We start from the raw sequence: 25,341 nt of genomic DNA, 5'->3' as shown, positions 1-25,341 counted from the left end.
GGTGCTACTACCTCTTCATCCTCGTCCTCTAGTTTGGTGATGGTGGCTACACAGACATTGATAGGGGCTTCTAGCATAGGAGGACTCATGCAGTGGGTGTGTGGGAGGATAGTACTTCTTTATGTGACTACCATTAAAGAAGCCTATGCCCTCACCTTCAGTGTCATATTCTACGGTGTCTACCTCCTCCCTGGTCTCCTCATTACTGGAGTAGCAGTCCTCGTACTCATTATTAGAAATGGCTTCTCTTGTTTGCTCTTTATCCCCCAGACTCTCATCTCAAGCATGTCCTTCGTCGGTAACTAAGGCCCAATTGTACATTAAGTTCAGGTCATGCACCTTAGTCCATCTCCACTTAGGAGCATTCAAAAGGTCTCTAAGGGGCTTGAGATTAGCAGCATGATTGCCAATCAACTTGCCCGCCACCAGATACTTGAGGTTCTTGTGCAGTTCTAGCTTGTTGCTAGGAACATGGGAAGGGATAGGTCTAGGTTGGCTACTTAAGCTCCTGGCCATCGTATAGGGGGTCACTATGGGCTCCCTCCTTGAGACACTTGCGGTTTTTGTAGCCTATTTTTATGTCTCCTCCCCATCTGAGAATGGGAGATTGATGGTTGCTAGTATGTGCATCCAATCTTGCACATCATCAGGGCAAGGAATGTATTTTGTCAGGGGTTTGTGAGACTTACTGGTGTGTCACCCCTGAGCATGGCAGAGACAACATCCAGGTCGATAGGGGTTGTCTTCCAAGTGTCCACCTCAACATTTACCACTTCCATTCGGTTTCCTAGGAATATTAGACCATTGCCCCAGTCTTCAATGACTCGAGCATTCCTCATCCAGGGTCGTCCTAGCACAAGGTCGTAGTGCACTCCCTTCATGACAATGAAGCTCACATAGATTGGACACCCGTGATCTTCACTGGCTAATTTTTTAGGACTCCAAATGGCCTTACTTTCATTCCGTTAGCCAAAATGATGTTGAACCTAGCTGTTTTGATGGGTGGGTTTTCCCAATCCTGGAGCACAATATGGCTCAATACACTTACTCCCGCCCCGATATCTACGATTTCTTTTCATGTGGCATCTCCTAGGGCTAGGACGGGCAAAACTGTATGTGTCTCAATGCCTTCCCAAAAGGAATTAACGTGTAGTGACTTTGGCATTGAGTGCAGTGTCAAGCTGGGTATTTGCATGATTGCATCATGATCCTGCAAGTCAGCAACAACATGCTCCATCGATTCTTCTATCCAGTGTTTCATTTCTTGCCATAGCGTGGGGTGCTGTTTGAGAAGGTCTCCTAACCTTAGGGTCATTGGGGTGGTCACTATGGTCGTGAGGAAGTTGCTGATTGTTTGTCTCTCTCCTAGGTTTGTGTTCCTTGGCCACTAGTTTTGACTAATCGACTGGCCCGTGGCATCTAGACTTGGCCTAGGTGGTAGCGCTTGTGGCATGGGTGCATCTCTCGACCTTAGTTTTGCAAGTGAGACTGGCGTGCTTACACTAGAGAGATCTTTGATCTCGTCCTCTAAGATGGGCTCAGCATCCTTGAGGTGCTCCTGGGCTTCTTTTACCCACTCCTTGACCTTGGCTATTGCCTCGAGTTGTCACCTAGGGTAGGGATACTCCCCTACAATTTCACTCCCTTTCTCTGCCGTCTTTGGAGCAGTAGTTTCTACCTCTGCATATGTGACCTTCTTGCCGATCACTAGCGTTGTCGCACCCTCAGTCTTAAGAGTGACCTTTGAGTCAATCTTTTTCTTCCTTCCCCATCGACTCTTTTTTCCTACTAAGACTACATCTAAATTGTTGGGCCATGGCACTAATATGCCTGCTTGCTTCCTAGTCATGACATATAGTGGGATGGGTGTGTCCTCTCTGTCGAATCTCTCTACTCCGAACAGCCCCAAGGGCACTGAGGGCACGTTTGCCGAGCTAGGAGATGACTTTCGTCTAGGGCAGCAATCAGCAAAGAGGTGAGTGATGCCGCACTCGTGGCCTTAACTTCTACTTTAGATTTTCCTAAATTTTCACCTTGTTTGTCTGAGGGTTAACAAGCATGTAAAAAGGAGGGAGTTGAGCATAGAGTGACCCAAGGAGAACAGGGCATCGTGGCCTCAGGTCCTAACTTGGTACCCAAGAACCTACCAAGCTCTCGCGAGGTGACACTTAATCCTTTTCTTTCGCTCACTTTTATTTTCACTCCAACCTTCCTTATTTCTTTTGTTTTTAGCCAGTTGCTACCCCTAAGAAGACAAGGTGTCTAACTCGTCCCCAGGAACCTACCAGGCCTCCGTAAGGCGATAATCATCTACTTGTAAGAAATTTCCTCATTTTCTTTTTTTCTTTTCTGATTGAGGGGTTAGAACCCCTTTTTACATACCTCTGTATTTTTTATATTTAGATATATTTAGAACTTGCTCTTCTTTGCTATTTGGGAAGGCTTCTCTAACTGCCTCACACTAGTAGGGAATTAACCATGGAATATCCATTTGGAACTCTTGGATTGTCATCTAGCACACCAGCCACACTTTTAGATATTTTGGGCCTTCAAACCCATTTCCTTCTAATCTTTGCATGGCTCAATTGGCTGCCACCACGCCTTCTATTTGTGTGATCTTTCATACTGACTAATCTATCTTAGCTCACTTGTTGCCTATCACTTCCCTTGAAGTAGATCCTTCTACTAGATTCAACTCTAGGTGGATCTTTACCATTGTAAATCCCATGTTTCCTATTACCCTGATTCTCAATGGTTGAGACAACTTCCACATGGTAGCATATATCAGCTATGTTGTGGGGCGTTATCTCATTGACATGATTTTGTTTCAAATTTAGATGTAATAAAGCTAAATTCCATAGCAAGCTTTTAAACTACAAGAAATAGACATAAAATGTCCTCAAAGCTGGAATTGGGACAATTGATGAATAAAGATTACAAGAATAGCTTGTAAGCGATGAATCCATGTTGAATGAAACTCCAAGTTGAAGAAGATCTCATATATCAATGAAGTATAGGTATGAAATTTGAATATACTGTTGAAAACTATCCAAAACAGAATGCTGCACAAGAATGGCCATAACTTGAAGAAGGAATGTCCAATCATCATGGATGAGGTATAGAAATGTAGAGGACAATCCCTACTATCTAGGCATGCCATAAAAATTCAAATTTTGATGACCATAGAAAAATCATTTTTATGATAGAAATTTAATACAGCAAGATGTCTAGTTCAGATATTACTCTGTTTCCTATAAAAGCCATGGAAAAGAATCAATGTATGATGATGGTTTCCAAGTAGATTGCTCCATGGGCAAACCTCTCCATTTAATAAGGTACTCCAGCAGTGAACGGTTTCTTAAAACTTTTTCTCTTTTGCCAATAACCTTTTCAGGCTCATAAATTATAAGACCATTTTCATCTGTGGGAATTAACTCTTCTAAAACCTATATGGATGGATCCACATATCTCTTAAGTTGGGAAACATGGAAGGTAGAATGAATCCTTGTTGAGGAAGGAAAATCAAGCTTGTATGCAAGCTAACCAACTCGTTTGAGGATTTGATAAGGCCCATAGTAACAATGAGCCAACTTATTATGATCGCCTTTGAGAGAAGCATACTTAGATTTAGGCACTTTGAGGAATACTGAATCCCCTTCTTCAGACTCCAAAGGTCTTCGCTTTTCATCAACATAATCCTTCATAACATCTTGTGCCTTCCAAATGTTTTCCTTGCATTGATGCAAAAGAGCTTCCATTTTCTCAACTTCAGCCTTGGCTTGTGGATTCATGTCTTCATGAAAAAGGGCTGGTATTTGCACTTTGTATCCATAAAGCGCTTCAAATGGTGACATGCCAATGCTCATATGATGAGTATTATTATAACAGAATTCAATAAGATGTAACCAATGATCCCACAAAGCTCGAGTGTCATGGCAAAAATGATGAAGATAGACTTCCAACCATTTATTGACACGCTCCATTTGGCCATTGGTTTGGGGATGATATGCCGTGCTAGGAGTTAAAATTGTTTCCATAGAAGTAAATAAACTCCTCCAAAAGCTTCCCATGAACTTATATCACGATCAGATGCTATCTTCAACGGCATACCATGAAGCTTAAAAACACATTCCATGAATTATTCAGCCACTTGCTTTGCTGTAAATTGAGCCTTGGTAGGGATAAAATGAGCTGATTTAGTCAACCGGTCCACCACCACATAAATGCTATTCCACCCATGCTTTGTTGTAGGTAAGCCCACAATAAAATCCATTGTAATATCGGTCCACTTTCCTTGAGGAATAGGAAGTGACTGAAGTAAATCACCGGGTAGAAGAGAGGAATCTTTATTTTGTTGACACGGAAGACATTGCATAACATAATCCTTAACATCTCTCCAAATGCCCTTTCAATAGAAACTCTTATGGATATTGTCAAATATTTTAAACAACCCATGGTATCCCGCTAAGGGTGAAGAGTGCATCTCATGCAAGATAAGGTCTTTAAAAGAAGATTGTGGTGTCAAGAATACTCTACCACGATACCATAAAAGACCATTGTGCCATTTGAAATTTGGATACTCTTCTCCTTTGCCTTGCTGAAATTCCTTCATCATCTTTGATGCTTGCTCATCAAGCAAATACTCCTCTTGGATATCATGGATCCAATCCTTATGCACGGTTGAAATGGTAGAAATGGAACATGCCCACATTCTTGATAAGGCATCTACCACCACATTGTCTTTTCCAGCCATATAAGATATTTCGAAGTCATATCCTTGAAGAGTAGCTAACCATCTTTGTTGCCTGGGAGATAAATTTGGTTGTGAAAGAAAATATTTCAGCACACGATGATCTCTTTTGACCTTGAAATGGCTGCCATAAATGTAATGATGCCACTTTTTGATAGCATGCAATATTGCTAACATCTCTTGCTCATAAACATGTAATTGACGCTCCTTGTCATCAAGCTTTTGGCTCTTATAAGCTATGACTCCATGATCTTGACATAAAACAACCCCAATTCCTCTTCCACTAGCATCCGAACATATGATAAACTCCTTAGAGAAATCCACACATACAAGGATGGGTGCTGAAATTAGAAGAGATTTTAGCTCATTGAAACTTTGATCGGGGATGGAGTCCCAAAAGAAAGATTCCTTTTTTAGCCTATCCGTCAATGGAGCCACCACATGAGCATAATTCTTGATGAACCTTCTATATAAGGATGACAACCCAAGGAATCCTCTCAAAGAGGTTGCATTCATAGGAGTAGGCCATTCTTTGACACATTTTACCTTATTGGGGTCCACTCTAATCCCTTGTTCTCCCACAACATAACCTAAGTATTCCACTTCATCTTCCATGAAAGAACACTTTGTCATCTTGGCAAAGAGTGTGTCTCTTCGTAAAGTGTCAAAGACCTCTCTCACATGCTTCAAATTCTCATCCTTGGATTTACTATATATTAGAATATCATCAAAGAAAACAAGAACAATTTTGAACAAGAAGGGCTACAATATTTTATTCATGAGGGCTTGAAAAGTAGCAGGTGCATTGGAAAGTTCAAATGGCATAACCAAGAAGTGATATAACCCTCTTTTAGTTCTAAAGACTGTTTTGAACTCATCTCCTTCCTTCATTCAGATTTGATGATAACCCGATTGAAGATCTATTTCGGTAAAGACCTTTGCATCTTTAAGCTCATCCAAAAGATCATCAATTCGGGGAATAGGATACCTATTCTTGATCGTTAACTTGTTCAAATCCCAATAATCAATACACAGTGAAATGATCCATCCTTCTTTTTGACTAAGAGAACGGGAGAGGCAAACAGTAATTGACTTTTGCTTAATTAAACCCATTTGCAGCAATTCCTTGACTTGACTCTCTACTTCTTCCCTTTCAAACTTGGACAAGCGATAGGGAGGTTTGTTGATGGGTTTTGTATTGGGCAACAAGTTAATAGGATGGTCAACCTCTTGCTTTGGAGGTAAAGATGATGGTGGCTAAAATAAATCCTTGTACTCCTCCAATAGCTCTTCTAATCTTGGATCCCTTTCCTTTGAAGAAGAAGAGGGCTGATTTGTTAATTGTCCTTCATCTACTTTCGCAAGCAAAAGAGTGAAGATGCATGACTTTGCATTGATTTCTTTTCGCAGTTTCTTCATGGAGATGAGTTCTATTTGTTTGTGGTCTATGCCTTTCAACTCTATGTGCTATCCTTGCCAATTAAATTCCATTAGCATTTGCGCCAAGTCTAAGGTAAATTTTCCAAGTGTTTTCAACCAATTACAACCAATGACAATGTCAATAGGCCCCATATCCAAAGTGATCAAATCCACTTTTATTGTGCAAGAGGGCGATAACTCAATTGAGGTACATGGACACACTTCTTTACTAGACTCATATGCACCGTTGGCAACTTGTATCTGCAAGGAAGAATCCATATCAATGGGTAGCAACTTCAGCCCATTCAAAGATTTGGTGTTGACGAAGCTATGAGTGCTGCCCGTATCCACTAGAATATGTGCAACCTTGTCATTAATGAAACCTTTGAGTCTAAGTGCATTTTCCCCTTTGCAACCAGTCCATGCATCATGTGTGATGGTATACAAGGAAACATGATAATCATGATTACCACCTAGATCAAAAGGAAATCCATCCATGGGATCATAGAATTCTTCATTGGTGGCATGCTCTTCTTCATGAATCTCTTCAACCATTGGGTATGCATCAACATGCAATAAATTTCCCTCTTGATCTTCTTCTTCTTCAACTTCCACTTCCTGAGTGATTACCATGTTGATTTTTGAGTTCTTAGCTTTACACTTCAGATTATGATCTTGTGACCACTTCTCCCCACACTTGAAGCATAATCCTTTTGGATACATTTCTTGAAGTTTTTTGTGAGGAAGGAAGTTGCTATTAGAACTGTTTTGGGACAGTTTAAGAGCATTTTCAGCTCTTGAAAAAGTATTTATTGGCTCAACCACATTTTTGAAAATTTGCCCCTCTTTTGGTACAAAATTTCCACTTTGTTTAGAAGCATAAACAGTGGGAAATATTGGCACTTTGCTGCTATAACAGTTTGGACTATTATAACCTCTGTTTTCTTGTCTAAAAGAGTCTCTTGATTGGCTAAAAACTTGCCCATACTGTGTAGGTTGATTGGAAACATTATTGCCCATATTCTTTATTGAAATTTTCTTGCATCCCTTTTGTACTTCAAAGAACATCTTTGAGCCAATTGTATGGCATCATGTAATGTTTTTGGTTGTTGAGCTCCTACCTTTGATGATAGGGTAGGGTCAAGACCAAAAATGTATTTATTCAACTTAGCAAAATCTGAAATACCTTCAACATACATGGAAAGATTCAAGTAGGCATTGGAATAGTCTCTAATGGACATTCCCCTTTGACCTCACTCATACCATCTTCTTTTAAGCCTTTCTTTTTCCAAAGGAGACACAAAGACATCAATCATCGCTTGCTTGAACTCCTCTCAAGAGTCAAAACTTTGCCCAATCTTTTGCATATAATGCCACCAAGTATGGGCATAAGCTTCAAGATGAAGGGCCGCGGAATAAGTTTTGGCCTCTTCACTTCTAGGGTAAAGGGTGAAGTACAATTCAAGCTTATTGATCCACTCCTTCCATTCTGAGGGTGATGCATTATCTCCTTTGAAATTAGTGATATTGAACTTCTCTTTATATTCTTTTTCATTGTAAGATGACTGCCCATGAGATTGTTGTCTCCATGAATCTTTATTCCATGAATTTTGTCTAAAAGTAGGTGGCCCAAAACCCTGAGATGAGGGTTGTCCATTTAAAACACACTCTTGGTTTGGGATATCATGGGCTAATCTTTGCTCATCGTGCCTTTCACCTTCATGAACTTGATTGTTGACTGCATTTCCTTTTTGTGCATTTGAGGGCTGATGATAAAAATTCTTGTAGAAGGGGTCACATCCATGATAATCACTGTCCCATTGAGTGTTGTCATGTTTCCCTTCATGTCTATGATTATCCTTTAGACTACTGAATTGAGGCCTTGGGGTATGAATACCATGAATTTGTGAAGGATGATGGTTGCCCCTGACTCTAGATGGCTCTCCCTTTTCAAAGGTGTGCATTACTGGTTGAGAATTTTCTTTGTTTGGATGGGAAGGATTACCAACAAAGGGAATCGCATAGGAGTCTTCAATATTTTGAGGTTCACTTTGTGGTTTGCTTCCGATTTCCTTTATGGCTGAGATGAGCTCTTGGAATAAGAATTTATTGCTTTGCTACAATTCAGAGATTCCTTGGTTTACCTGTGCCATCCCTTGCAACAAACCTTGATTCATATGGGTTAAACCTTCATTCAAAGCCTTCAAATCCTTAGAAAGTCCTTCTTTGACATGTCCCAGCTCTTTTGATAGTAGGAGATAATCATTCCTTGCATGCTCTTCATCTATGTCTTGCTATCCTTGATGTGTGCTATGAGCAATCCCAATACTTAATTATTCATCTAATTGATCAACATTATGGGCTTTAGTTGTGTAATTTTAATACTCTTGGAAGTCTATGACACCATCATTCAATGCCTCAGTAATAGGGTCTTTCTTCTTATTCCTGGCCATTAGGAAACAGTGCTGTAATAGTAGACAGTTTGTCACTAAACCCCTTGTTTCTCTCTGAATATGGCACCAATCCAAAAGCTTAATAGCTCTATGGAAAGCTTATTATATGGGGATATACATATTTAATAATATCTTAGCTTTCAATAAGGTATATGGGTAGAACGAACTCAAACAGTGTATTCCAGACAGCCTGTTTAAGTGCAGTTCACTAGACCCCCTGTCAGTAAATTGGTCATAACTTTTGCTCTCGATATTAGATTTACAATTTTTTTAAATTTAAATTGGAGCTTAGGATCCCTTATTTTAATCAAGCTTTTAAGATCCCAAATCAGATCACGATAGAATTTCTGTAATAGGAACTGTGTACCTATCTAGAGAATTCTTGCAACCTGTTAACACCTTGTGGAAACCCTGTTTGACCCTATAGGAATACCTTGAGTGAAGGAAACCCTTGTAAAACATTATAGCAACCAGGAGAGGGTTATGGGGCATGTGTAGGGCTCAAGAAAAACTTGTATATGGGTATATACCTACTGTTTTATGTGTCAAACACCTGTAGGTGTCCTGAAAATAAAAGATACCCTGCCCCTCTTCCAACGGTTCACCAACCACTTATGGAACCTTGATTATTGCTGATCAATGATGTACTTGGGCCATACTCTGATGATGGAAATGTACCTACACCTAGATTTGAAAATAGCATGGGTTTTGAGACAAGAGGGGTGTGCAAAATTCCACCTCAAGCCAGGTTGTGTACCCCTTCAGGGTCTTAATCGGTAAGGGAGGGTCACCTCTCTTTTGTCTTCTCGACTAGTCTGGCATCCGCTTTTCCTCGTAGGAATCAACATGGCAAGTACATTCTAATGACCAATCAAACAAGGATGCTATGCATTGACTGAGAAAACCTTTGAAATTTTAATGAAATGCAAGTGGGTATTGGGAAATGACTGAATTGAAAAGGCTATGGATAGGGCATTACCCTTTTGCAGTGACTCACTGCTTTTACAATGTTCCCACTTACTATTTTCATCATTATTTCAGTCCTATAGCATCAATGCTCAACCATCCAAAAAAAAATCAAATCCAAGTCAAGTAGGTAGTGAGTAGCATTTATACAATCAATTAAGCTTCAACATTTGAATGGGCAGAAAAGTACTCATCAAACAATCATAATCAGTCTTGGGCTGAATTCTACATGCCTTCAATAGGAATTAAGAGGTTCTACTACACTTAATCTCTCTTATGAACTATAGGATTGGTTCAATAATTGGATAAAAGAGAGATTAAGCTAAAAGTGCTAGAATTACCTCTTCAATGCTAATGGAAAGTAGTGGATGAATCCAATCAATCAACCTTTAGCAAAAGATCCCATCAATAGACCAAGATTTAAATCAATAAGACCAATCTTTAAGAAGGATTTGCCTAATAAGATTGCTTCCAAGTAATCTTCAGCTTCTGATCAATAAGATTGCTCCAATGCAATCAAAAGAAGTCAATGACTTGATTGAAATCCATAATAGCTTGTTGGAGAAGATCCTTTGAGCTTTGATACATATAATTTCTCATTAAATTCATGAATTTCATGAATTTTCAAACATTGCCATGTACAAGGGCTGAAAATGCTTTCAAACTTTAAGAATTCCTTCAATGTAAACCAAATCGTTGAAGAATACCTTCAATTGAACCTTCCCGGGGTTGTAGACAACAAAAGCCCCATGAAATTGAAATAGATAATCCAATAATTGGATTCTTGAAGCTTGCTACCCCGTTTTGACTCCATAGCCACCATATTTTAAAGCTTCACGTCCAAGAAGGCTTCAATGTCAGTCCCTTGAGTGTTGAGGAAGCTCCAGGATACTGGTTAGAGTAAAAGCCCTTTGATTCTTTGAAGAAATTCCAAGAAAATCACCGATGTCTTGAAATCTTCCATAGCTAGGGTTGTGAAGAAAGCTTTAGGGCTGAAGGAGAGTGAAAGATCAAGCAATAGAGTGTAGGTACTTCATGCTAGTGATGCCAATGATCCATCAAATGAAGGAGAAGCTCAGTGATGAAGGAGATTGTTGAATAACCAGCGAGCAAGGAGCACAAAAAAAATGGCACAAATTGTCCAGGAGCCTCTTCTTCTCCATGTGATCATTATCTTGCTGAAGATCCCTCAAATAGGTAGTCCATTTGTTTCTCAGGGCCTCAAGAATCAATTCCAGTAGGTGGCTTGAAGAGAGATGATCATGACAAAGAGAAATGAGCAAAGATCTCCATGGCAATTTTCAGCAAGAAGCTTGGAAAGAGGAAAGAGAAGTTTGTTCCAAAAAGTAACCACGGTTTAACCTCTCCAAACCCTGTTTAGGCTTCAATTAAGTCCATGATCCTTCAAAATGGCCCAAAATTGACCACGTACCACCAAAATGACCATGAATCCGGCATTGTTTCTTTAGACATTCTTCAAGACCATCAAAATTAGTCATAGTTTACTGTAGAGACCTTAACTAGTCACGGTTTTAATTGAATCAAATCATGTAAGTAATTCTTGTCCTCCAGTTACTCTGTGCCTAAATTGTGACCTGATTCACCATGAAAATGAATCTTCCCATGGATCAAAATCCATGCTCTAGTACCAATGTAATAAAGCTAAATTCCACAACAAGATTTTAAATTGAAAATACAAGAAATAGACATAAAATGCTAGGAAGCCATAGCCAAGGTGGCTTGGCAAGAAATAGTATTACCAATATTGGTTGAGAATCAAATGATGAGAGGCTGCAACAAGATATGTACCCCAAGCTATAGTGGCCAAGAGTATTCACCCTCTTAGATGGTGGGAGGTTGAGACCTCAAACAAGTAATGTTTGTAAAATGGTAAAAAGATGCTACACATGTTACACCTCCACCTTTTATACTTACCCTAGACTAAGGCATTTATGGTAGGCATTTATGCCTTATTACATTAGACCACTGACATGTTACTTAACCACTCCACTTCCCCTATTAGATATACATCCATTTCTATCTAGCTTATGGCTTTGGAACATGGGATTTGAAAGGGAGCGATGGATCGAAGGTTGGACTCGAGAGCTATGGCGGGAGAGCAAGAGCAAGAAAGGGAGAGACTAGAAATGGGAACTCCAACAGTCACAATGTGTGACCAGGTGTGGGAGTTTCACTCAACCGCCAAGACCCACGGACCGCTTATTGTTTCAAGCGTTCCAAGCTGAGGACTAATGGCTACCTCTCACATAACTGATGCGCCATCCATATCTACGGGTGTAGTGAGCTTACCTCCGTGCCGTTCGAGTTACCTCCTCTCCCGCGCACTCCGGTAGCTCCACGATCCAAGTGCAAGCTTCAAGCAAGCTCCATCCTCCCGCTCCAACCTCCAAGCTCCATTGCCGCGAGCAAGACAAGAGAAGAGAAGAGAAGAGAAGAAGAGAGGAGAAGATGGAGAGCTTCTCCTCCTCGGTCCCTCACCCTCACGCACTCACTCCCTCACACTCTCACACTCCCTCTCTCAAGCACAAGATCAAGCAAGCAAGAACAAGAAGAAGAGGAAGAAGAAGAGAGCTACTTTTGGCCACACACAAGAATGAACTTCTCATTTACTTTTCAACTTTATATACAAAACCCTAAATCCCTTTTGGGTGGTCATCCCCTTTTTTACATGGCCGGCCGTAGCCTAGGCCCTTTTTCCCATTGTCCTTCTATCTTCCTAGATTCCTTTCCATCGCCCATCTACATTTACAAATTGCACGGGTGAGAGCTCGATGCTCTTTTACAAGATTTCAGGGTGCGCCTTTTTCATTTTAAAATGCGCCTTTCCCCCTCGGCATTTGCCTTGGACTTTTAAGGTTGCCCTTGCTCTTTTGGTCTTCTTTCCTCTTCTTTCTTCAGTCGGGCTACCTTTTTTCCGCCTTTGCCCTGCGTCTTTTCCGCTTTCTTCTTGTTGGGGTTAACATTACCCCCCTCCTAGACGAGTGTCAGTCCCATGGCACTCACCATCGTAGGTAGCAAGCTATAACATGCACCAAAGACGTGGGTGACAAGGACGCATGTGGTTTCCGTGGAGGAGTGTTGGTGGTGGTGTGGAAGAAGGTCCTGGGGGCCTGTTGGTGGCCAAGGTGACTGGTGGAAGGTTGTTGGAGTTGGTGGTGGGGCTATTATGTGAGGGGATTGCATTGATGGCCAGCACAAGTGTTGGTTTGTTGGGGATTCTGCACATGACGAGAGTCTTTGCGGGCTTGTCGGATGGTAAGGGATAAGCATTCAGAGTTGGGTGTTGATAAAGAGCGAATGACACTTTCATTGGAGTCTTCAACACCTGCAATTGAAAACCTCTCATGTGATCTCTTCCTAATGGTAGTGCTAGTCTTCTCTGTTGTGCACAAGACATAGTGCAATTAGTTTGGGAGACAGGTCGAACTCTAAGCAAGCTGAGAGTATTGTCCTGCACTTGAGGACCCAAACTGTGTATATACTTCGGTGCAGGTATTATGTAAGTGCTTGTGCATACTTAGATATTACTTGGTTAGAAGACTGTCGGCCTAGTTCCTTGTATAGCAATGGGTCAGTGAAGCAAGGGGTTAAGTTGATGGAAAATTTTATCGATGAAGACAGGGAGTACACTTGAAGATTGCTTGAGACATCATTATGGTCTTGTCAAGGCCATGTAGCATAATTGAGCTCCTTGATGTCTAGCTCTTGGTAGCTAGTAACTACTTGTAGTGCTTGAAAAGTACGGTGTACTTTTCCATTGTCTTTCATGCCTTGCTTACCACTGTTGATTGTAATGGCATTGAGATGAGTGCAAAAGAATTGTGCAAGTGGTTCAGGGTGACAGGTCTAACCATAGGCGAGGCGAGCTCCCGAGGTATGTCCTGCCCTTGAGGTGCCCAGAACAATTGTGGGGGATGTACAAAGGGCTAGGGGATTAGGGATGGAGCCAGCCGACCAAGGTCACTGGACATACCTAATTTGAGAACCCCTAGGTGCGGTGTTGTGATGGTGTGTGTGTTTGTTTGTTTGTTTGTTTGTGTTTTTTCTTTCTTTCTTTCTTTCTTTCTTTTTTTCTCTTTCTTTCTTTTTCTTTTCTCTTTTTTCTTTGTTTTTTTTTCTTTTTCTTTTTCTTTTCTCCCTTTTTTTTGTGGTGGAAAAAATGAATATAATCAATGCCATACTTTGAGGCTGTTAGCCTTTCATTTGGATTTGAGAAATGTTGGGATCCAAAGGCTATGAAGAATGGATATTACAGAGATGATTGTGTCACCAGCCTTGATGCTAGAGGAACTGTTGTTGAGATGAAGAGATACACTTGAGATTTTGCAAACCTCTTTGCAACATGTGAGACATTGAACAATTGAGGTAGCACTTGGAGTGAGCTGTGCATGGACAAGGGCAGAGCATCTTGTGAATTGAATCTTGGATGATGAAGAGACGTTCGCCCTTGTTGAGAGCGTGGCTCCTGCACAAACATAGAGTTTGGCCAAGAAGGAGGAGGTAATCGATGATTATGCTTTGGACATGCTCAGTTGCAATATGTGCTTTTTCTGCAAAGGTGCCCTTGGGTTCTCATCTAGTGGCGTTTCCGTCATGGCTTTTGTTTCTTGGTATCCTGTCACTTCCTCCATAATGGTTCTTTGTGGGGTTGGTGGTCTTGTGGTGACTTGGATATTAAACTCTTCTAGCCCTTGACCTGTGTCATTCTGCATCCACTTGTCACTTTGTGAGAGTATATGCTCGCTTGCGTTAAGTACATTGGACCAATGCAATCATGTTAAGACATAATTTTTCAGAATGCTATGATGCCCATCCCATTACTTGTTAAGGTCGCATACATTAACGGTAGGTGAAGGAAGTGTGTACAAGTGGGGATCTTGCCCCTTTACTCATAAAAAACAAAAAGCTCTGGCATGATGACTTGCCAAGCTACTTGTACATCATAGGGCTTAGTCGATAGGTACTAGGCGGGGTGAGTCCGATTGGCTAGGCGACCGGGGCAGTACTGGTGCGGGGCTCCCGTGCGGTTGGGCAGGAAACATGTCGGCTTGGACATGAATGGTGTAGTCCCGGGCCGCGACTGTTTCCAAAATGTCCGTAAACAGCTCATTAAATTATTCCCTATCCCGGGCTTCCTTTTCTGCCCTTGAGCATCTGGCGCCCGAGTGTAGGTTGGGGTTTTGTGCCACTGGCATTGCCACATGCTACACGTTTCTTCGAGTCTCGACTTTCTTCGCCCGGGGGTTCTTGGACCTTCGTCCGGGATGGTAACGCTTAGGGCCTCGCTTCTTGGCATATTTCTTGAGGGTGGGCACATAGCGCTCTGGTGGAGGGGTGCTTGCCACATGCTCCCGTCGTCTGTGAAGAGCGTCTTTGCATGCCAGATGTCCATGGTTCTCCATGTGTTCCATCTAGAAGCTTGCAAGATGCAATCCAAGGGTTAGACCTTGATACAGGATACAACTGTTCGCATGGAAGGGATTTTAGTGTGGTTTATCAAGCGCATATGACAAGAAGGGGAGGGGTGAGGCATGCAGTGTTTGTCGTAAAGGGATGGCCCCCATGATGATGTTCATTTTGCCTCTAGCCATTAGCCGATATTGGCTCATGCTAAGTTGTGTGGACTGGTTGTCATGGAGTGGGATGGGGCACATCCTCGGAAGGATAGACCAAAAAGGGAAGAAGGTGTATAGAAAGGGGCTGCACCCTGTCTACACCATCAGTGTTGTTGGTCAAGGCTTCCTATGGCGGTAATGTGGGTTGCATGCCCTTCACTTGGAGGTGGGGATGGTCACACGGCTTTTAAATGTGTGATGAGAGGAGGACTTGAGGAGCTTAGCCTGTCAGACCCAACTCTTCTCCCTATGCTTGACTATCATTACTTGTGTGTGTTGATATTGTTTATACAAGGTGACATAAGAATCAGCGTTTATTTATATACATAATGTCACTTCACGAGGATAAGAACCAATTGTAGAACTTGGGGTTGTACTGGAGCGTGGCACACGCATCCAACACTCATGGCAGCTTACTTAGTACCAATAGATATTTTGCCACACCGAGCAGCATGGAACCTTATCCGAGTCTATTGGCAACGTGTAACTCCTCCTCAGTGAGAACCTTATTAATCAAAGGGCTCTCTAGGCTAGTTCCAGCTAAGTCCGAACCCCGAATGGCAGTCAACACTCAAAGGGAAGTTGGTGCCACATATGTTGGGTCCCTTTGGGATCGCCATTTGGCCAATTGCTCCTCAGAGACTGTCATGATCTGAGCCCCTAGTTCGGCCATTGCAATGCGGCGTTCACATCAACGTTGTTCAAATTGACTTCGGCCCTCTATTAGTCGCTTTAGTTGCTCTATGTCTATGAGATTCGGTCGGCAGAGCACTTCATTGAACGTGACGGTTAAGTGCAGTTTGTTAGCCTCCTCGTCAGAGATGAGTTGCATGCGTTCATGTAAGAGCTTGTTATAGTGCTCGTCAAGATGTTCTTGCTCTTCCCAAGATAAGGGGAATGGCAAGTATTCTTCAAGCTGCTCCTTAGGGCATGTGCCCATGTCCGCAAGGACGTAGATACGTGCGAACACTTTGAGCTTAGCATCCAACTCAGTTAAGCATTCTATGACACTTCTATATTCGGCGAGGGCTTGCTCGGTTGCCATCTCATGCAACGTTCTAGGAGTTTGCCTGGGCTTTAGCATAGCTGGGGGCTCAAGCCTAGATGAGCAAGATTGTTCAAAGTTGGGATTGCTCATGCCCTTGGGGTTTCCATGTTTCTCTAGAGGCTTCGTTGTTGCGTTATGGTTCTTCTTGGATGTGACTAGTGTGAGTTCATCACCTTGTTGTGACCGTGTTGTATCCACTCTTGATTGGTCAATGTGGGTTCTATTGTCAGTGGATTGAGCATTGAAAGCAACTGTTGATGGCAACAGCTGCTTTGATTTTTCAGAGCACACGGATGTGTTTGAGGTTTCACCGCTATTAGGGGAGACATCTATGGGTTCATTGGTGGATTGGACTCGATGCTTTATTCATCAGCTCTCCAGCACTCTTCGTCCCAATGTTCTTGGGGTCCACAACTACCTACAATAGTTGTTGTTTTCGATATTTTCTCCTCTTTTTCTTGGTCAGCGCAGGTGCATCTAATGGCTTAGGACCTTGGGCTAGGTCGACCGCCGTTGATGTGGTTGGTTGGGCCTCAGCATTCTCTTTCTCTAGTGTGTCCTTATGGGACATGTCCGTGGCCTGCTAAATAGCCTCGGTAGGTTGTGAGAGCACAACTACCTCCCTTTTCGGAGAGTCTAGCTCTTTAGCCAACTCCCTTGAGTTTAACTCCTCCAGCCTAGGCTTTAGGCACTTTGAAAGTGCTGGAGTTGTCGAGGAAGTTGGTTGCAACACCTCCTCCATAGGTAAACTACTAAGGACATGTTCCGTAAGGGGTGTTGTCACGGCCAAAGATTGTGGCTACTGTGGTCCCTGATTAGAAGTAGTGGTGGCTAGTTTAGTGGACTGGCTACCATTGGGAGACTTCAGTGTCAAGTCCCTAGGCATATCAGAAGTGATCGTGCCTTTTGTTGCCCTTTGCACCTTCACTTGTGTAGGTTGAGCAGCGGCATGAGGCTGCTGCTGCCGTGCTTCACGTCTCAATTTAGGTGAAGAGGATGTAGGAGATCTGGGACTCCTACATGGGCTTGGCACTGACTGGAGAATTTGCTCGTGATTGCTAGACGATTCTGTCATTAGCTTTGTTGAGTGATCAACCTTATCATGAGCAATGTTGTGCATGTGGTGCCCATTATCCTCTTCGGAAGTCAAAGGCTCCTTGGGCACTAGTGGGCCTTGTGCACGCTTGACAGTTACCTCTGATATCTTCTTGTTAAGTATGCCAGGCTGGGGATCTACTTTTTGATAGGCCATGTTTGGTTTTTTAATTTCAATAGTGAGGGGCTCGATCACTCCAATATTTTTGGTTCGAGACTTGGCCTTTCGTTTAGTTTTCCTCCTACGCCTCTTTGCTTTGGACATAATTTGGGCTTCTGACAGAGGTGGCTTAGCAGGGAGTTTGGGTACCCAAATCCAATGATTGCCTGCATAATACCCTTGAGCATGAAGCAACGCCTTGGATATCCATCACGGTGTTGTACTGACCTTCCATCGATGCCTGCGTCTATAAGGCGTGGGCTTCTTTTGGGGTCTTCTACGATATTTGTAAGTCAAAAGGCCGTCCTTGGCATTGTCTCCTGACCTTCTTATTTTTGGCATGGCCTCACTCACTGGTTCTCGTTGTTCGACCTGCGCTTGTATTAACTCTTCCAACAAGTCCTTGCTCTCGTCCGCAGGCTTGATTGTCATGTCAGCGCCTTGCTTGCCTTTCCCTCGAGGTTCGATGAGGTCACCCTGGCTAAAGGTCATGACTATCCTCACACCTGGTAGTGTCAGGTGTATCCTCTGTGCTACATAGTCAGCCTCACATTTGGTCGCCCTTTTGAAGGGTCTTCCTAGGAGGGTTTCTTTCCTGCAGCTAGCACTTTTTGGAGGAACATGAAATAGGATAGGCAAGCTTTATGTTTCAATTGTCGCAAGGATTTTGCACTTCCCTATGAGTGCTTGTGGATGTCCCCCATAAGGGCTAAGAGTTGCACTAGTCGGTGTGAGCTCTGGTTGGCCTAGTAGGGTCCATGATTCATAGGTCAAGATATTGAAATCTCCTCCTTCATCAATCAGAGCATTGATAGTATGCTCTCTTTTAGCGGTGAGTTTGACCCTCAGATAAGCAGGTGGTACTATGTCTTCATCTTCCGGATCTTGGCTTGTAAATTTAAGCCTTCTGACAAATGCCCTTGAGTCCCAGAGTGTACGACCAGATGTGGATTCTCCACTGGGGCCTTGGATCGTCTCAGTGTAGTGCTATTCAAGGAGCATCTATCGTCAGGACTGTCATATCTAGTCATTCTTGCTATTGTAGCTTGATGTTGTTGCTTTCCGCTTTGACTAGATGCAGTCCGAATGCAACACATATGTGTTTTTGCAGTGTGGCCTTTTTGCCCTTGTTGGCTAGATGGGCTCATTGAGGTTCTAGGGTCTCTTTTTGTCTCTATTTGGGTATGGGCTTTTGGCTGCTCTTTTGCAAGTGAGAATCCATGCTCGTGTAGAGCCATTACTTCACTAGGGTCCAATTTGGAGGACCTGTCACGGCGTGCGTTTTCCCTCCAACCTACTTGGGGGAGGTGCGGAGGGGGCAGAGCCGCCTTTGCAGGGGTTCGAGGGGGGGGGGGGCAGTCCCCCCGGCCCGTAGGGCCGTTACGGTAAGCACCATGTGCAATTTGGAGGATTGTTTATAGCCAAATTTTGAACTACTTGCTCTAAGTTTCAACCCAGTGATGGATCTGTGATGTGCCTTTAGCTCTATGTGGTCTTCGGGGTCAATTTCGGGGTTTAGATGCGTCAGAATTTGTGTTCTAGATACCTGTCCGATTTTGACAGTTTTTTGTCCGATTGTCAAATGTCCGATTTTTAGGAGTCCGATTATTAGAATCGGACGCTCGATTTTGGGTTGGTTCGATTGGACCAGTGGTTCGATTTTGGTCTCGTCCGATTTTGGGAGTCGGATCGAAAAAGTGGTTCGATTTTCAAAGTGGTCCGATCCTGAGAATCGGATCGGATAGGGTGGTCCGATTCTGGCTAGTTCGATTTCGGACTGGTCCGATTGGTCCGATTTTGGGTGGTTCGAGTGTCCGAGCATCCGAGTCGGGCTGGTCCGATTCTGGTAATCGGACCAGATTGGTTCGACTCACTCTTAGTTGGACGGTCCGATTCTGGAAGTCAGACGGTCCGACTCCAGAACACGAGTGGTTCGATTCTGGGAATCGGACCACTGCAAGTTGGTCCGACTGCATCGTCGGCGGGCGCGATTTCGACGCGTTTGAATCCTCCTTACTGTCTGCTGCACACAATCACCACAGACTTCCCATATTTGATTAGAGAACTATTGGAGAACACCAGACTCACCTGGAGTAGTATGACTCGCTGGCGCCTAGAATCGAGGTAGCGCTTCCTCGTACTGTGAACCAGAAGTTCTCTCTCTCTCTCTCTCTCTCTCTCTCTCACAAGGCCAACTAAAGAAATGAGGTCTGTCCTGGCTTCCCAAGCCTCTTAAGGTCCTTTCCCAGCACTGTAGAACCTTACAGCCAGTTCCCTTTCCCTGTCTCACCCAGAAACTTGAATCTGGTCCCCTGTTTCCCTGTTTTAGCCTGTTATACAGCAATAGAAAATCCTACTATTTGCTTCTTTTTTCTTTGTTTTTTTCCTATCCTAAATGCATACAAATCACAAAGCAATCACCTACACTACTCCAACATGCTTTTCCAAATCCAAAAACCCAAAACCTACTTGCTAAGGAGATGGAATTCCTCTTCAAACTCCCTTGCTTCCTACCTATCTACCTCAAGCACTGGTTCGGGGAAAACCCTACTCCAATGCTCGATTCGAAGCGCGCAAGCGCTCAAGGCTTGAATCCATTGGTCCCGGCAATGGAACCAAAATGTGGGAGTTTTCACTCAACCGCCAAGACCCACGGACCGCTTATTGTTTCAAGCGTTCCAAGCCGAGCACTAATGGCTACCTCTCACATAACCGATGCGCCATCCATATCTATGGGTGTAGTGAGCTTACCTCCGTGCCATTCGAGTTACCTCCTCTCCCGCCGCGCACTCCGGTAGCTCCACGATCCAAGTGCAAGCTTCAAGCAAGCTCCATCCTCTCGCTCCAACCTCCAAGCTCCATTGCCGCGAGCAAGACAAGAGAAGAGAAGAGAAGAGAAGAAGAGAGGAGAAGATGGAGATCTTCTCCTCCTCAGTCCCTCACCCTCATGCACTCACTCCCTCACACTCTCACACTCCCTCTCTTAAGCACAAGCTCAAGCAAGCAAGAACAAGAAGAAGAGGAAGAAGAAGAGAGCTACTTTTGGCCACACACAAGAATGAACTTCTCATTCACTTTTCAACTTTATATACAAAACCCTAAATCCCTTTTGGGCGGTCATCCCCTTTTTTACATGGCCGGATGTAGCCTAGGCCCTTTTTCCCATTGTCCTTCTATCTTCCTAGATTCCTTTCCACCGCCTATCTACATTTACAAATTGCACGGGTGAGAGCCCGGTGCTCTTTTACAAGATTTCAAGGTACGCCTTTTCCATTTTAAAATGCGCCTTTCCCCCTCGGCATTTGCCTTGGACTTTTAAGGTTGCCCTTGCGCTTTTGGTATTTTTTCCTCATATTTCTTCAGTCGGCGGACTACCTTTTTTCCGCCTTTGCCGTGCGTCTTTTCCACTTTCTTCGTGTTGGGGTTAACACCGGGCCTTCCTTTATTCAAATTGTCACTAAAAGAATAAAGAATAAAGTGACGGTGACGGGTGCCCGCCACCTACAGTGTGCAGTGGCGATGACTGTCAGTGTAGTAATACACAGGTGGCTAGGCAGAGGCGCCTTTACCCCCAACAACCTCCCACTTAAAGGCGAATCTGTCCCAGTGAGGAGTCAAAAGAAAAAGAAAAAAGACAATACAACATGTACACATGTACAACAGGATGAGGAAAGATGTCATCTCATCCCAAGCCCATCAACCTCCTGAGGATGGCAAAGCGCTCTGTAGAGAGGCTTTTTGTGAGCAGATCTACAGGATTCTAGTCAGTCGAGATCTTGACAAGATCAACAGACTTGTCCTCAACGACCCCACGTGTGAAATGATACCTCACCTCAATGTGTTTCATCTTCGCATGGAAGACTGGATTCTTGGCTAATTGAATAGCACTCATAGAATCTGAATGCAGTGTAGGGATAGCATCAATACCAAGGTCAGCAACTAAATGACCCAACCAAATGGCCTCCTTGCAAGCCTCAGTGGCTGCAACATACTCGGCCTCTGTAATAGAAAGGACCTTGCATTTCTGCACCCTGGACATCCAAGAAACAGCACCTCCAGCATAGGTGAATAGATAGGCGAAAGTGGACTTCCTACTATTTGCATGTCCTACATAATTAGAGTTAGTGTACCCCACGAATCCTGTATCATGGCTGCCATAGCATATGCACATATCTGCAGTGCCCTTCAGGTACCTCATGATACCCTTCACAGCATCCCAATGCTTCTTGCCAGGTGTAGCCATATAGAGTGCCGCAACACCAACTACAAAGGCACGGGACGAGTGGCTATCATGGCATACATAAGACTGCCCACTGTGGATGCATAGGGAATCTTGGCCATCACAGCCCTCTGCTCATCTGTCTGCGGACAATCAGTTTGTGATACCTTCACATAAGAAGGCAATGGATAGCCAATAGGCTTTACGTCCTGAATGCGGAAGTGCTCAAGGACTTTATGAATGTACTCCCTCTGTGACAAGTAGAGGAATCCCTGATGCCTGTCGCTTCTAATGCGCATACCAAGTATGTGAGCGGCCTGTCCCAGATCTTTCATCTCAAAGCTCTTCTTGAGCTGAGCCTTAAGAGCATCTAGCTTATCATGAGCTTTTTCTACTATCAGCATATCATCCACATAGAGTGCCAAAATCAATAAAGAACCATCATGGGCTTTCTTCGTTTAAAGACACGGATCCATAGCACTCCAGCTGTAGCCCTGTGAGACTGATAAAGGCATCAAACTTATGATACCACTCCCTAGGTGCCTGTTTGAAGCCATAAAGACTTTTCTTCAATTTGCACACTAGGTGCTGCCTACCAGGTTCTGCAAACCCCTTAGGCTGCTCCATATAAATCTCATCATGCAAGTCCCCATGTAAGAAAGTTGTCTTGACATCCATCTAGTATAAATCCAAGTCAAGCTGAGCAACTAAAGCCAAGACTAAGCGCAGGGTGGTCATCTTAACTACAGGAGAAAAGGCCTCGTCAAAGTCCACACCATGCTCTTGCTTAAAACCCTTTGCTACCAATCTAGCCTTCTATGCCGGCTTGGGGTGTCCAGGGGTACTTTTTAGCTTGTACACCCACTTGCATGGCAAAGCCTTCTTTCCCGTAGGCAAGGAAACCAAATCCCAAGTGTCATTCTTATGCAGGGAGTCTATCTTTGACTACATAACCCTCTCCTAGGAGTGACTGTCACCCCTACACATAGCCTCATCATAGGTGAAAGGCTCTCCTGCATCTATAACCAAGACAATGCATCAAGGGCTGAAATCTATCAGGTGGATATCTGTCTCTAGTGGACTATCTCACGACAGGCTTTGCTGCCTGCCCAACTGCTTGTCCAACACCATGATCATCTGCTACAGCTGTAGGCAATCCAATTGGCTGTGCGGGAGCTCTCGGCTCCTCCTGAAATATGACCCTACGGATCTCAACAACTCTCTCCGGCTGCTTATGGATTTTGTCTTCATGGAAGACTACATCATGACTACGGATGACTTTCCGCGCCTGCGGATCCCAGAGAAGGTAACCCATCTTGCCTGCATCCCCATAACCAAGGAAAATACATTTGACACTCTTGGGATCCAGCTTACTTCTCTTGTCCCTGGGCACATGGAAAAATGCCTCACACCCAAAGACACGGAGATGCGCATAAGAGGGAGATTTTCCAGTCCATACCTCCTCTGCAACCTAGAAATCCAAACCACTAGAGGGTGATCTGTTTATGACATGCACACCTGTACTAACTGCCTCAGCCCAAAAGCTCTGTGGTAGGCCTGCATGGCTAAGCATACTGCGTACACGCTCCTGGATGGTTCTATTCATCCGTTCAGCCAAACCATTCTGGGGGGGGGGGTGTAGGGGGCGGTCAACTGACGCTTAATACCCCTCTCATCACATAATTGCTCAAAAGCACGTGAGACATACTCACTCCCATTATTTGCCTTAGGTATTTTAGCCTATATCTAGACTAGTTCTCAACCAATGCAAGCCATCTCTGAAACACAGTTAAGGCATCGGATTTCAGCTTAATGGGATAAGCCCAAACTTTCCGTGAAAAATCATCTATGAACGTAACAAAATACTTTGCACCACCCATAGACTAATAAGACATGGGCCCACAGACATCCGAATGTACCAATGCCAAGGGCTCACTCATGCGTGGCCTACCATACTTCCTATGCGTAGACCTAGTCTGCCTGCCATAAAGACAATGCTCACATGAATCAAAACATGCATAATCAAGGGGCGGTAAGTACTGCAAACCAGAAAGCATTTTCATTCCCTTCAAAGACATATGGCCCAAACATGCATGCCAAAGAGATACATGTGGGATAGAACCCACAGACAAAACATGATCAAGGGAAGAAGCTGATACAATCAAGGGGTAGAGACTGCCAGCCTTGGCACCTCTCGCAATCACAAGTCTGCCACGAGTGATCTTCCATGCAGAGTCTCCAAAATATACATGATATCTTGCGTCATCATTGTCCAGCTGACATGAGACTGTGTGTCAAAGCAAGTACATGACGTACATCCTGCATAACAAAACTGTTGCCAGAAGGAAACTGCAGCCTAACATCAGCAATGCCCACAATATAGTATGGTATGAATGAAACCACTCTCGACAAGGTGTCACATGAAAGAACGCACCTGAGTCCAAGAGCCAACACTGTGCATACATAGAGTGTATCTCTGTCATCTGTGAAGCACTAGAAGAAGCTACTAGGATATAATCATCATCATGAACATTCTCAGGTTGCATAACATTAATCTCTTCAATTTTAACATTGGACTTTGCAAGTACTATGCTGCGATCAAAATACTTATCCTGCACTTTGTCTTTCCCCTTATCTTTGGGCCTTTCATTGCGCAATTCATGGCATTGTGGCCTAATATGGACCTTTTTCCCACAATGGTGACAAGTAACATCTGCATTCTTACCACGGGATTTGCTACGTGACTTCCCACGAGACTTGGACCGAGATTTCTGAGAATCCCATCCACGGCCACTACCACTGCCATGCTTTCCATATCCATCATGCTTGCCTCTAACTGCCATAGAATGAGACACATGAGAGGCATCCAATCTCTTACGGTTAACCTCTTCCTGCAGAAGAGCACTCTCAACATCAGATAATTTCAAGGTAGTAGTAGAGGCACATAATGCAGTGGGGAATACATCCCATGACTCATTAAGAGTACCAAGCAAGAAAAGAGGAGTGACATCCTCTACAAAAGTGATGTCCTACGAAGTCAAGTTCTTGAGTATAGCATGGAACTGGCTCAAGTAAGCAGACATAGTCACATTCTCCTTCATGCGCAGATCCATAACCTGCTTTAGCCAATACATCTGACTCACTGGACTTTTCTTGTCATAGAGATTTTTTATCTTTTCCCACAACTTCCATGCACTCTGTTCTTCCTCAAAGACATTATAGTGAGCCTGTTCTGTGAGAGACAATACAATAGTGGACTTGCATAACTCATCAAGCTCAAGCCATTCCTCATCTGGCATAGTTATAGGCGAATGCCCGCTTAACCTCAAAAATTTGATCTGTGATTTCTACACCAAAACCTGTCAAATCTGGCTTTTCCAATAAGAGTAATTCGTACCATCAAGCTTAGTGATGTTGAAAATAGCATGATCAGTGGACGAACTTGCCATAATGCAGGTTGGAAGACTGTAGACAGTTCAAAACTGCTTGTTGTTTACTGCAGAAGATGACCAAAAAATCACAAAAATCGAGGAAAAATGGCGAAGAAAGTGGAACCAAAGCTGCTGCCCATCAAGTATTAGTGAAAGTACATCAT

This window comes from Lygodium microphyllum, chromosome 24 (assembly GCF_053477565.2).
Source record: "Lygodium microphyllum isolate KBCC chromosome 24, Lygodium_microphyllum_v1.1.10, whole genome shotgun sequence".
Taxonomy (NCBI): Eukaryota; Viridiplantae; Streptophyta; class Polypodiopsida; order Schizaeales; family Lygodiaceae; genus Lygodium; species Lygodium microphyllum.
The sequence above is the reverse complement of the archived record's forward strand: the minus strand, read 5'-3'. Positions refer to the sequence as shown.